Source organism: Miscanthus floridulus, chromosome 3 (assembly GCF_019320115.1).
Source record: "Miscanthus floridulus cultivar M001 chromosome 3, ASM1932011v1, whole genome shotgun sequence".
NCBI lineage: Eukaryota > Viridiplantae > Streptophyta > Magnoliopsida > Poales > Poaceae > Miscanthus > Miscanthus floridulus.
This window is the reverse complement of record NC_089582.1, coordinates 65,997,414-66,009,695: the sequence shown is the minus strand read 5'-3', so window position 1 is coordinate 66,009,695 and position 12,282 is coordinate 65,997,414.

Sequence of the window (12,282 nt, the reverse complement as noted above, 5' to 3'; positions counted from 1 at the left end):
TTGCCTGCTGTCACTAACCTTTTGCAGGAGTTCGTTGATGATGGGATGGAGTCGAGGACGACTCCAATTCTAGAAGGAGGGGATGATGAGGACATCACCAAGATGGAGTCGAGGATGACTCCAATTCGAGAAGGGGAGGATGATGAGGACATCGCCACACTAGACACACCGATGCCATGGTCTTCCCCAAGTTGCAATTCGTTCCCAACTCAGCTGCCACGTCACCTTCGGATTCAGCAGACACGTCGTCACTGTTTTGGTCATAACTTTCTCATACGACATCGAAACGGGCTGTTCTTTGATGCGTTGGAAAGGGGACAACGATGCCGTCGTTTTGGATCTGGTCCTAGCTCCAGAAGGTCCGTGGATCATTCTGTGTGACCACGGCAAGGTGCTGCATCACCTATTTGGGGCCAACTTGGCCATGTATCATGTCGGGCCTTAAGCCCAAGTTGTGGGTGCCCAACCCCTGGCCGTCCCCAACCCTAGGTCGAGTCTTAGACTATAAACACAGCCGCCACCACTGCTGCACAATTGGGTTTTGTATAGAGTTTAGTTTTCCATCGAGAATTTGAATCGTTCATTGTAACTGTGGTGACAAATCCTTTTACAGTGATCCAGGGCCCCCGTTCTTGATCTCCTCCACTGTGTCGATTAGTCCTTTGGAACCGAGTTCTTGAATCCTCTATTGATATTCGCGTCATTCATATTTGCAATTTTAGATTGCGTGTTTTACCTTCTTGCTTGTGCTCTTCGATTCGCTTGTAGGAAAAGCCTTCTTGGCGAGGTCAATCAAGTTGTGCTTGGTTGATAACCAACGGAGCAGTGGTGTAATGGTTGCAGGGTTCGAATCGCGTCTGATTTGAAGCTGGATCGCCAATGTCGAGATCTCCACAAATTGAACTTACCGGCTACCTCTCGGAAGATTGGGCCTGTACTCATCACGAAGAATCCAAGCACTGAGTAATCGGCGTAGCTAGCGATGAAGCATGAGTGGCGAACAGTCTGGTCAATTGGTCAGCGGTGAAGTGAGCATTGAATAGAAGCGACCAGCGAACAGTCCAATCAACTAGTCAGCGACGGAGTCCACAAACCAGGTGGTCTGACCAGTTGATCAGTGGAGAAGTCCTCCGAGCACCAGGTGATCCAATCACTTGGACTCTGATCCTACAAAACAAATATGTAGAATGGGTAGTACATGATGTAAAAATATATGAACTCTAGAGAAAAAATAGCGTATGTGGCTTGGCGATCAGTTGGTGTGAAAATATATTTATGTTTAATATAAACCACCTGAACAGTTAGTGTGTAGCTGAGTCTCTAGCCCTAGCTAGCCCATAGTCCATAACGTTGAGCGCGGAGCCCGTGCACGTGTAGGAGGAACAAGCGTGACCAAGGAGCCACTACCGACCACCCATAACATAGAGTGCGGAGCCTGTAGCACGTGTAGGGAGGAGCCGGAGACAGAGCCGTCTCTAGAGGCGTCCAAGCATCAACTGGACTGTTTGGGGGTTCAGAAAATTGTTTGGAGAGCAAACATGGAGAAAACAGCTCGGAGAAACATCATGGTGATTAACGAAGATTGGAGAATATTTAGAAAAATATTAAAGTGTGACTTAGCTTTGGACGGAGCATCTGGTCGGCGGTGTATGGCGCTATCTGGTTGGTGTTGACGGTGAGCAACTGGTGGGCGGTGAGTTGTTGGTGAAGACGGCCTCGGAGGTGGTTCCAAGATTAGATCTGCTGTCGCGGGGGCTGGCGTAGCCAGCGATGAATCATCGTCGTGGACCAACATGGATCTCCACGAGATTGATGACAAGAATGCGTTGTTGATTTGAGGTCCATTTGGCTTGCCATGGATCAAGCGCACACCCCCTACCTAGCACGCCAACTATCGACAGAATATCGTCGGTAGTCCACCGAGAGGTATCCTGCGATGGCAGATTTGTCGGTGGGGGTGCGTGTAATCAGGATCCGAATGGTGACACAAGGCGTAGAGACATCGATTTAGATAGGTTTGGGCCGTCTGATTGACGTAATACCCTACGTCCTGTGTCTTTGGTGTATTGTATTGAATATGAGATGTGTAGATCTAGATGGATCGTGGCCGCTAGGGGACCCCTGCCTCTCCTTATATAGTCTGGAGGGATAGAGTTACAAGTAAAGTAGCCTATTTGGTACTATACAATGTCTTGCGGTGCACGCCGAGCAGCGCCGTACACACCTTGATCTTGTGGGCTGGGCCACCTCTGATGGTGTGACCCATGTCTTGTCTTGTGGATACCAGGGGGCATACCCCCACACCATCCGACCTAGAGGTCATGGAACTCATCGAAGATCCAGTGGAGGAGCTCGACCCTCCGACTGACTGGAGAACGCCTTATCTCGATTGCCTCCTCCATGAGGTGCTCCCTGCTGACAAGATGGAGGCCTGACGGCTCACGCATCGTGCCAAGTCCTTCATCATCATTGAATGGGATCTACAAGCATAGCCTCACCGAAATCTTATAGCGCTGCATCCCTGCCAAGCAGGGGAAAGACCTACTAGAAGACATCCATGGAGGGGTCTACGGACATCACGCCGCACCTAGAACCTTGGTTGGAAACGCATTCTGGCATGGTTTCTACTGGCCAACCATGGTGGCCAATGTCGAGTAGGTCGTACACACCTGCAAAGGATGCCAGTACTATGCTCCGTAAACTCACCTATTGGCTCAAGTGCTCTAGACGATCCCCATCACGTGGCTATTCGTGGTCTAGGGGCTTGACCTGGTAGGGCCCCTCAAGAGGGCGCCTAGGGACTTCACGCACTTACTTGTCGCATTGGACAAGTTGATGAAGTGGATAGAGGCTCGGGCGATCACCATGATCAAAATTGAGTAGGTCATGTTTTTCTTCATGAACATCATCCACCGATTCAGTGTCCCGAACTCCATCATAACCAACAACGGCACACAGTTCATAAGGAAGAAATTCCTTTGGTTCTGTGATGACCATCACATCCGCGTTGATGAGGCTGTTGTGGCACACCCCTGCATGAATAGGTAGGTTGAGCACGCAAATGGCATGGTCCTACAAGGCTTCAAGCCTAGGATCTTCAACCATTTGAACAAGTTTGGAGGACGGTGGGTCACCGAGCTTCCTGTGGTACTCTAGAGCCTAAGGATGTCTAGCAGTTGGGCAACCAGTTACACGCCATTTTTCATGGTCTATGGCTCCGAAGCCATCCTCCCAACTAACCTTGACTATGGAGCGCCGAGGGTCAAGGCCTACAACGAGCAGGGAAACGAAGCATCTTTGGAAGATGCCATGGACCTGCTTGACAAAGCGCATGACATTGCCCTGCTCCGTTCGGCCAAATACCAGTAGGCGCTACGATGGTACCATAGCCGACACGTGTGGGGTTGCGCCTTCGGCATAGGCGATTTAGTCCTTCGCCGCATCCAGAGCAACAAAAATCACCACAAGCTTTCAGCGCCGTGGGAAGGACTGTACATCATCGTAGAGGTACTCCAAGTTGGCACATACAAGCTCAAGACTAAGGATGGCAAAACCATCACCAATGCCTAGAACATCGAACAACTACGTCGTTTTTACCCTTAGTCTTCCAAGTTCCAATCAAACTAAGTGTTATCTCTGCAAAAACCAAAAAAGGTTACCTCCTATCGGGTTCGCTTCCGATCTGATCGGACTACAGTAATACCCAACCCCGGCAACTACTTAGGGTCAGGTTTTACTCAGGGGCTGATAGGAGTACATATACTCAGAAACATTTCCTTATCCGACCCTTCTTTTTTATGACAAGACCTAGAAATAAGAATTGTCGAAAACTAATGATGAGTAAAACTGGTCGGAATGCAAAAAGCCTACGCCCCGACGGCTACAACATCTCTTGCTCACCAGCGTGAATCATTACTTAATCGCTCGCAACCTAAATTTCTAATACCTTAACATAAAACAAGGGTCGGATCACAACAAACTTTATATATATATATATATATATATATATATATATATAGAAGGGCCAAACAAAGTTTTTGACCATAATAAAAGTCTTTACAGAAAGACCGACGCCAGACTCAGCTATCTAATTAAACATTCTTGGGCAGGATTTCTTCTTCAAACTTCTCCGCCAGGTCCTGTGCTAGGGGCTTTGCTTCCTTCTCAATTTTGTCTAGCTCGGCATCAGTGTAGCTAGGCACGAAACCCTCACTAATCACCGGTAGGTCGATGTTGATGTAGTAGGAGCGGGCAACGACAAACATGCGATGGACGCCGATATGCCAAACCTTCCTTGCGAATGTGCATGCCTGATCCAAGATCTAGGTAACCCGCACTATGAGTGAGCTCATCTCCATGGCCAGGGCAACCCTAAGGCTGTCGAAGACCAACCCGACGGCAGCGCGCAGGGCATTGTGGCCATCACTCTTCGACTGGAGTTGACCCCGCACCTCGGAGAGTTGCCTCTGAAGGGCTGCCCAAGCCGAACACCAAAGACTATAAAAAAATCAACTTTGAACGACAACCAAAAAGGTAACCAGAGCCTCACCATTCACTTTCTCCTTGAGGACTGTCTTCTTCCTCTAGAGCGCGCCAACATCCTTGGCTAAGGCGGTGTCTAGGCCCTTGGCTTCTTCCCTCAACTTTTTCTCATTTTCGAGCGCACGCTGAGTAGAGTCAAGGGACAAGCGAAGTCGTCCAAGCTCCACAGCATCTTCCCCAGCCTTGGCGACCGTAGCCTTGAGCTTGTCCCCGGCCTTGTTGGTGTGTTGATGAGCTTCTCGTTCCTTGGTCTGGAGGCTCGCCACTTACTCCTGTAGCCACGGCACTTCGGCATCAAGCCCCCAGACCTCCCTCTCACGATAGAGGAATAGGGACTTCTCCTGGCTGTGCATCACAAGGGACTATGAGAAAGTCAGGTTAGAATCATATAAACAAGGCTTGAAAGTAGAAAATGTGAAGACACAGCAAACCTGGCCAGCCAGGGTGATGTCATCCTTCAGCACCCCCAACGTGTCGGTTAGGGAGCGGACTATGGACTCAAGTCCTGAGCACATGCTCATCCAATCCTTCTCCTCTGCCGGCTCATCGAGGGTGAACACTGAGTCGCTCGGGTCCAGCCGCCTAGCCCATCGGAGCTGGCCTCCTCCCCACGTGAGTGGATCATCGCCCAGTTGGACAAGGGACTGAGAGGACCTAGCCCCAACTGAGGGGTTGGCCATGGCAACCATTGGCATCAGCCTGACGGGGGCCGATGGCACCCCCTCTATCACTGGCGCTCCCTCAGGAGTGGACCCTTCGATGACTGAGGAGGCTGGCAGCTTGGGCTCCAAAGTCCAAGCCATCGCTACTTCTATAGGAGATGGCTCGGTCATGCCTCCTCCCATCTGCCCCACCTCGAGCGCATCGACTGGTGCAGGTGCCAATTCAATGAGCGCCTCCCCTGGCACAATCGGCACCTCGAACTCCCCCGCTTCCTCAAGCCACACCGTGTCCATCTCGACGCCATCACGGCATGCCCCTGGCACCACGCCAGCTGGCTCCTAGGGGGATGGCCGACGCACTAGGATCTTCTGTGACGCCAATGTCTGGGGTCTGTGGGGGATAGTCCTACGGAAAGCACCAACATCACACAACGAAATCTGAGAACACAGCGAATGGATGGAGAAGTTGTTAACTCACCTCGATGCCATTACCCAAGATCGTTTCGGGGGCTAGCCACTCAACTCTAACTCCACCATGTTGGCAATTGGCTGCTTTGATCCCCCAGTAGGGTCGGTCGGAGCAGGGTGGGCTTGCTCCGCCAACCTTAGGGGCGCCTCCTCCCCCGCCGATCTAGGAGGTGCATCAAGGTTGGTTGGAGCAGGGCAAACTTGCTCCGCCAACCTCAGGGGTGCGTCTTCCCCTGTCTATCTTGGAGGCACGCCCACCTCGGTTCACGCCGGGGTGTGCTGTGGAATTGGGGTCAAGTTGACCTACCCCATGTCGGCCTGCTCATCTTCGAGCGCCAGCACGCCCCACATAATGTTGAGGTCCTCCTCCTCTTCCTCCTCCTTGTTGTCTTCACTCTCCTCCGAGCCTTGCCGACGCCTTCCACGCTGGAGCTTCCCTCGCTCCTTCCTCACCTTCTTCTGAACCTTCTTCGCCTTCGTCGCCTCAGCCATGACGCGGTTCATCGCCCTTCGTGCCACGTCCTCTAGCAGTGGCAGGTCGGAATTACGGGCGATGAGGCCAGGCTACAAATCCTAGTGGTTAGAATTTAAGAACAGAGGAGGGTCAGCCAATAAAAGAAACTCAAAGAAGGCTTACCAGTTCAACGAAACCCACATTCGGCTACATCGCGGGATGCCCTAGGATTTGGTACACCGGGCTGAGATCCACCGATAGATCCATTGAGAACTCCATCGCCTCCTTGATGCATTGTGCCATTTTGCCGATGCTGAGGGCCTCGCCAGCGACCATCAACATCACTTTGGGCGCAGAAGCCAACATCATCTTATACATCAGAAGGGCATGTGCCATCAGCGGCGCTAGCCTCCTGATGTGGTATGCTCCGATGAAGCCGGTCCTGTGAAGGCTGCAGCACTTCAGAGTCATGATGGCCTTGGGTAGGTCACTGAGCCTCTTCTGCTCCTTCTCAATGGGCCCATATCTCCCTTGGGTAGGTCACTGAGCCTCTTCTGCTCCTTCTCAATGGGCCCATATCTCCACTCCCCTAGCACCTCCTCGATCAGGTGGCCCATGAAGATCGATAGGGGGGCGTCGTCGTCATTCTTCAGGTAGAACCAGAGCTTGTGCCACCCCTTGTTGGACTTGACAAAGGGATGGACATATACTCTGATGCTCAGCTGCCCCGTAGATGGATGCTCGTGCACCCATCGGCACCACCATGTCCAACTTCTTCTTTTCCTTCTTCTTCTATAGCTCAACAGTGAAGAAGTACTTCCATAGCTTGAAGTGGGGCTCAATCCCTAGATACCCCTCGCACAGCATGACAAAGGCCAAGATGTGCTGAATCCCATTAGGATTCAGATGCTGTAGCTCTAGCCAGTAGTGGTGCAACAACCCTCGGAGGAATCGGTGGTGAGGAGTCATGAACCCCTGCTCATGGAAGGGGATAAAGGAGACGATGTAGCCGTTGGGCGGTGATGGCACATCATCGCCTCTAGGTATGATCCACTCATTTGCCATGGTCCTTGCATAGAGAAGGCCCTTCTTGACTAGACCCTCCATGCACACATGGAGAACGTCAGAGCAAAGCCACGACACCATTGAGGAACGAGGATGGCAATGAAGAAGATCAGGCGGTGGCATAAGGCTAGAGAGCGAGAACTTTGTCGGTGGTGGAGTGGAAGCAGGGAAACAACGGCTGGGACTCGGGAGCAAAAGGCAGAAAGATTGGAGGGGCAAAGGATGCGGCTACGTGTATGGAGGCTAGGGAGAAACCACTTTGTTCATAAGGTAAGGGTGGAACGGGCAAGGGGCTAACCGTCAGCCTAAATTAACGTGCCACACGCCCTACCAGATCCATTTCCTTTGGGGCTCGAGCCCTCATTATTTCGCACAGCATCAGTCGCCTTGCCGCCTTGAGAGACGAGTGCACGCCTATCCCAATCTTCCCCATAAAGGATCCATCGAGCGACGGTTCAACTTCAAAGGCCATGCGTCACCATAGGTGAGAGGGATATAGAGCTAAAAATGCTCCTACGGCCCAGTAACGCCCTAGAGTTCAAAGGTTGGCCCAGGCTGGCCCACTAGTAGGTTCACGGCTGCTCTAGGGCACCTTAGAGTGAGGGGATGTTAAGGACGGGTCCCCTAGCGGCCAGTACCCAAAGCGCATGAAGCGCTACGGGCGTCCCAACCATCGATTTGAGTCTTGGATGATGCAAGTCCATGGGTTTTCCCTAAAAGAAAGGCATCGAGCCCTCAGACCAGTCAAATGGATCTAAGAACTATATGAACCAGCCACTAAGAATCTGGAGTCAGTCACCAGTTGACCTTAAACTGGGCCCCCACAAAGGGGATGCTGGGGCTCCACTCGAACAAGCCCGTTAACAACTCACCGAGCACCGTGCTCCATCCAGCGAGGAAAGCATGGCCCGACTCTGACCCTTGGTTCTAGCGAATGAACGCATGAGGGATAACAATCACAAGATGAACCGACACCCTGACTAAACCCCTACTACGCATGGGGGCTCGGGGGCTCAGCATCGCAAGGAGACCAAACACACGGTCATAGACAAACAGTGAGTGTCATACACAGTTTGCCATCTTGCAAAGCGATAATAACAAATAGTACTCCCATGCACCCTTAGGCAACAGACCACAAAAAGCCTTTGTAGGAGTGTCTGACTCCTCTAAAGGCTCGGGGGCTACACCCACCAGGTGCGCTCATGCGCACCAGGTGGAAAATGAATTACCAACGTGTCTCCTCCCCAGGGGCTAGGCACCCGTGTCCACTTTTGCCAATTTCCCACATAGAGGCTTGGTATCTAAATCCTACTTGGTTACCCTTCATGGTATAACAAACCAAGGGGGAAAACACCGAAGTTTCAATAACGACCTGCCTCCATGACACAATGGTCACAGGACCAACAAATCATGAAAAAAGCCTTTGCAGGAGTGTCTCACTCCTTCGAAGGCTCGGGGGCTACTATCGGATATCTATACATGGGTATCCGAGCCAAAGGATTAAAGAGCATCGCATCACCTCATCCGATGGTCAAAGACGCAACTATGGCCTCGTCCCACACCGAGGGCGAAGTTTCTGCCTCATTTGACCCCTAGGGGCTGGGACACGCCTCGTCTGGTCCCATGAGGAGGGCCTCGACTTGTCCGACCCTTGGGGGTCAGATTTTGTCTCGCCTGGCTCCTTGGGAGAGATTTTTGCCTTGTCTGATCCTTGGGGATTAGATCTGCTACCAAACCAAAGTAGTAGTCCTAGGGTAGGGCTCGAACCACTTCAACCACTATGGCATGGAAACGCATGCCCGGGAGCATGTCTCGGATGTGTCTTGATGCGACTAGTGGTCGCATCGGGCCATGCTGGAAACTCGCGTCGCCCATCACGTCAATAGGCTAGCACTGTGCTGGCCAACTCCCTGCCTGACCACCATCAAACATTAGTCAACCGGCATCAGTTGACTAGCACTATACCACTAGCCCTTTGCATGGCTTTTGTTAGGGGACCCTTTGAACATTCCATCCGCTTGGATGGAACGGAAGACAAGAAAGGCGCGTGTGACACCTGCACGTAAGCTGCAGCGGCCAATAGGACCCCGGTACGATGCCACTACCACTAGATTTACAGGGTCAGCGGGACCCATGCGAAGAGGAAGATGGTGCACCTCCGGGAGCCTTATTTCTCTTTCTTTTTCTCCTCTTCCCTTTGATTGTAACCCCTACTTTCCCTTGACCTATAAAAGGGAAAGCAAGGTGTCCCACTAAATGTATCGACTCATCACACACCAATTCATCGGACAAGCATACCGCATCACACCAGAGACTTGGGAGCTACCTTGCTCTCTCACTAGTTTGTAACCCCCTACTACAAGCTCAATGCTAGTAACACGAGCAGCTCAAAACTGGACGTAGGGACATTCGGTCTGAACCAGTATAATCCTTATGTCCTCTTAGCATACCATCCAGGTTAGACGCGCAATATACAAATTTACTAGCTGGTGCTTACTCAAAACACCGACACAAATAAATTAAACCGTGCATCGCATATTCGCATGCAAAGCTGGTTAGTCTTCTAGCTACCGAAAAGTAAGAAAGAACAAATAAATTAAAAGAACCAATTAAACTGTACATTGACCAAAAACACCAAGCCTTGGAATACATCCACAAGTAGAGAGTAAAGTACTCTACGCAAGTGTTTATTGCATCTACATAGTACAACTTATCCTGTTATCAACGCCTTGGAGTCTCTTTCTCCACTGCCATGGTTATTAGTTATTACTCTCAAATAATGTTTGAAAGCATCTAGGCCCCTAGTTGGGTTTTAGTGATTAATGACAATACGTGATTACTGTGACTAACATATGTTTTGCAGAGGCAATTAAGTTAGGTCATGGTAATGAAGATCGATTGGGCAATCATGGTAGTCATGCCCTACGATGGAAATCATTTTGGTTTTCAAAGGATGGACAATAAGGTTAAGGATGGACTAGTTCTAAGTGTCGTTTGGAGTTGAAGAGACACTTAGAGTAGTTTAGGACTTTGTTTTTCCTTTGGTCATACTATTAAGGGGGGTATGGATGGGTAGCTTGACCCAGGTGAGTCTAGTGAGTTAGGTGTGGTGCACACTTGCTAAATCTAGCACTAGGTAGCTCCAAAATAGCCCTTAGATCCAATGGAGAAAACTTTATTCACGTATGATCGAGAGTTGGAAGTGAATGGAAAGTCAAATAATGACCGAACGCTGACTTCGATGTGACCGGATGCTAGCTTAGGGTCCGATCAGTTCATTTGACTGAGGTATTTTCATCTGGTGCGACCGGACGCTGAGAGATCAAGTGACTAGACACTGAGGGCCAGCGGCCGGTCGACTCCAGTAAGGTTCTAGAGAGGGAAAATCTCAACCAGATGTGTTCGGTCAGTGCTGACCGGACGCTGGCTAGTGTCTGGTCACACTGTAAACAATGGAGTTCAGGGTGAACTGACCGGCGCATCCGGTCAACATGACTGGAGCATCCGGTCACCCCGTAGAGGCACATAATGATTCGTTTTTCAACCCATGTTATAAATACTTCCTCTATTCATGTGTGGGGGGTACTTTTGCTCATTCCAACAGCTGAGAAACACCTTTGAGAGTGCCAAGAAGAGCAAGGTCCTAGTGAGGTGATTGAGATTTGAGAATCCTAAAGAGAACCCTCATTAGTGAGATCAAGAGTAGCAAAGTGTGCATCCACTCTTCTCATTAGGCTTGTCGTGGTCAAGTGAGAGTTCGTGCTTGTTACTCTTGGTGATCGCCATCACCTAGATGGCTTGGTGGTGATTAGAAGATTGGTGATCATTCGACGAAGCTTGTGGATGACCTAGCTCAAGTTGTGAGTGGTTGTGGGTGATTTACCATGACAGAGTGTCGAAGAATCAACCCATAGAGAGTCAACTCTAGATGAATTATTATGATTATTTGTATATCCTCTATTCTATCATGCAGCGAGTCAGTGCCGTTGAGGTCATACATGCAGTTGTCAGTCAACTCAGGGCCAAGCTCGTGAGTGTGGATCGTGGCCAACCCTCGTAAGTGACAGTTGACAATTGTTTCTTGTCAGCGGTAGTTGTTCTTTTTAGATCCAACCAATGGTTCACATCAAGAATGTTGGAGGTGGTCCCGGAGATGAGGATCTAAGGTGTCCGCCTCGCTTGCCTACAGATCCAAAAGGCAAGGCGACAAAGAAGCTAGCAACAAAGAAGCACAATTATCCAGATGCAGATATAGCTAGAGCAGCCGTAGTTGTAGAGGCCACAGAGCGTGCTGAGAGAGGAGGTGCTCTCAGTGGTGTAGTTATTGCGAATCAGTAGCTTCCACCAGTGACAATAGAAGCACTTGAGTAGGTTGAGCGCCATCATGGTGGTCCAGCTAGGACTGTCATGGTAGTAGGACGACGAGTTGTCTTGGATGAGAGTCAGCCTCAGGGGGAGTCCTAGCAGGAGCCGCAGGCAGCAGAGCAGACTCAGGAGGGACAGCAGGCCTAGGAGACAGAGCCGGCACCTCAGCCACAGCTTCACCGCTCTAGTCATACTCGTGCTCCAGTCACACCAAGGGCAGATACATAGCGGAGGGGTTCTCGTCCACCGCCCAGACCATAGGGTCTGCCTCTAGTGACTCATCTAGATCTAAGGGCCGCCACGGCCAAGCAGGTGTAGCAGCTCAGATTTGTGGAGTTTGAGCAATGGTTTCCACTGAGGCGAGATGAGCATGCATCAGAGGGCTTCTACACACCACTGCAGGAGGATTTCTACAATGCATATCTTAACAGTGGAGCTATTTTTAGATCTCAGAGGGTGTGCAACATAGAGTCTATTATTGTAGCAGCTAGAGAGCACATTCACCCCTACCTTTCTTACCTGCTAGGGTTGACAGACTTACTTGGATGGATGGGATTGTATGTTCCATCTTGGGTCCATTAGTTCTATGCTTCTCTCTAGATTGACCCACAGCACAGATTCATACACTTTGCATTCACTAACAGAGATTACAGGCTGATGAGCACTAGGGTCAGAGAGATACTTAGGCTTTAGGAGTAGCCCATCCATCTATATGAGGTTTGCTAT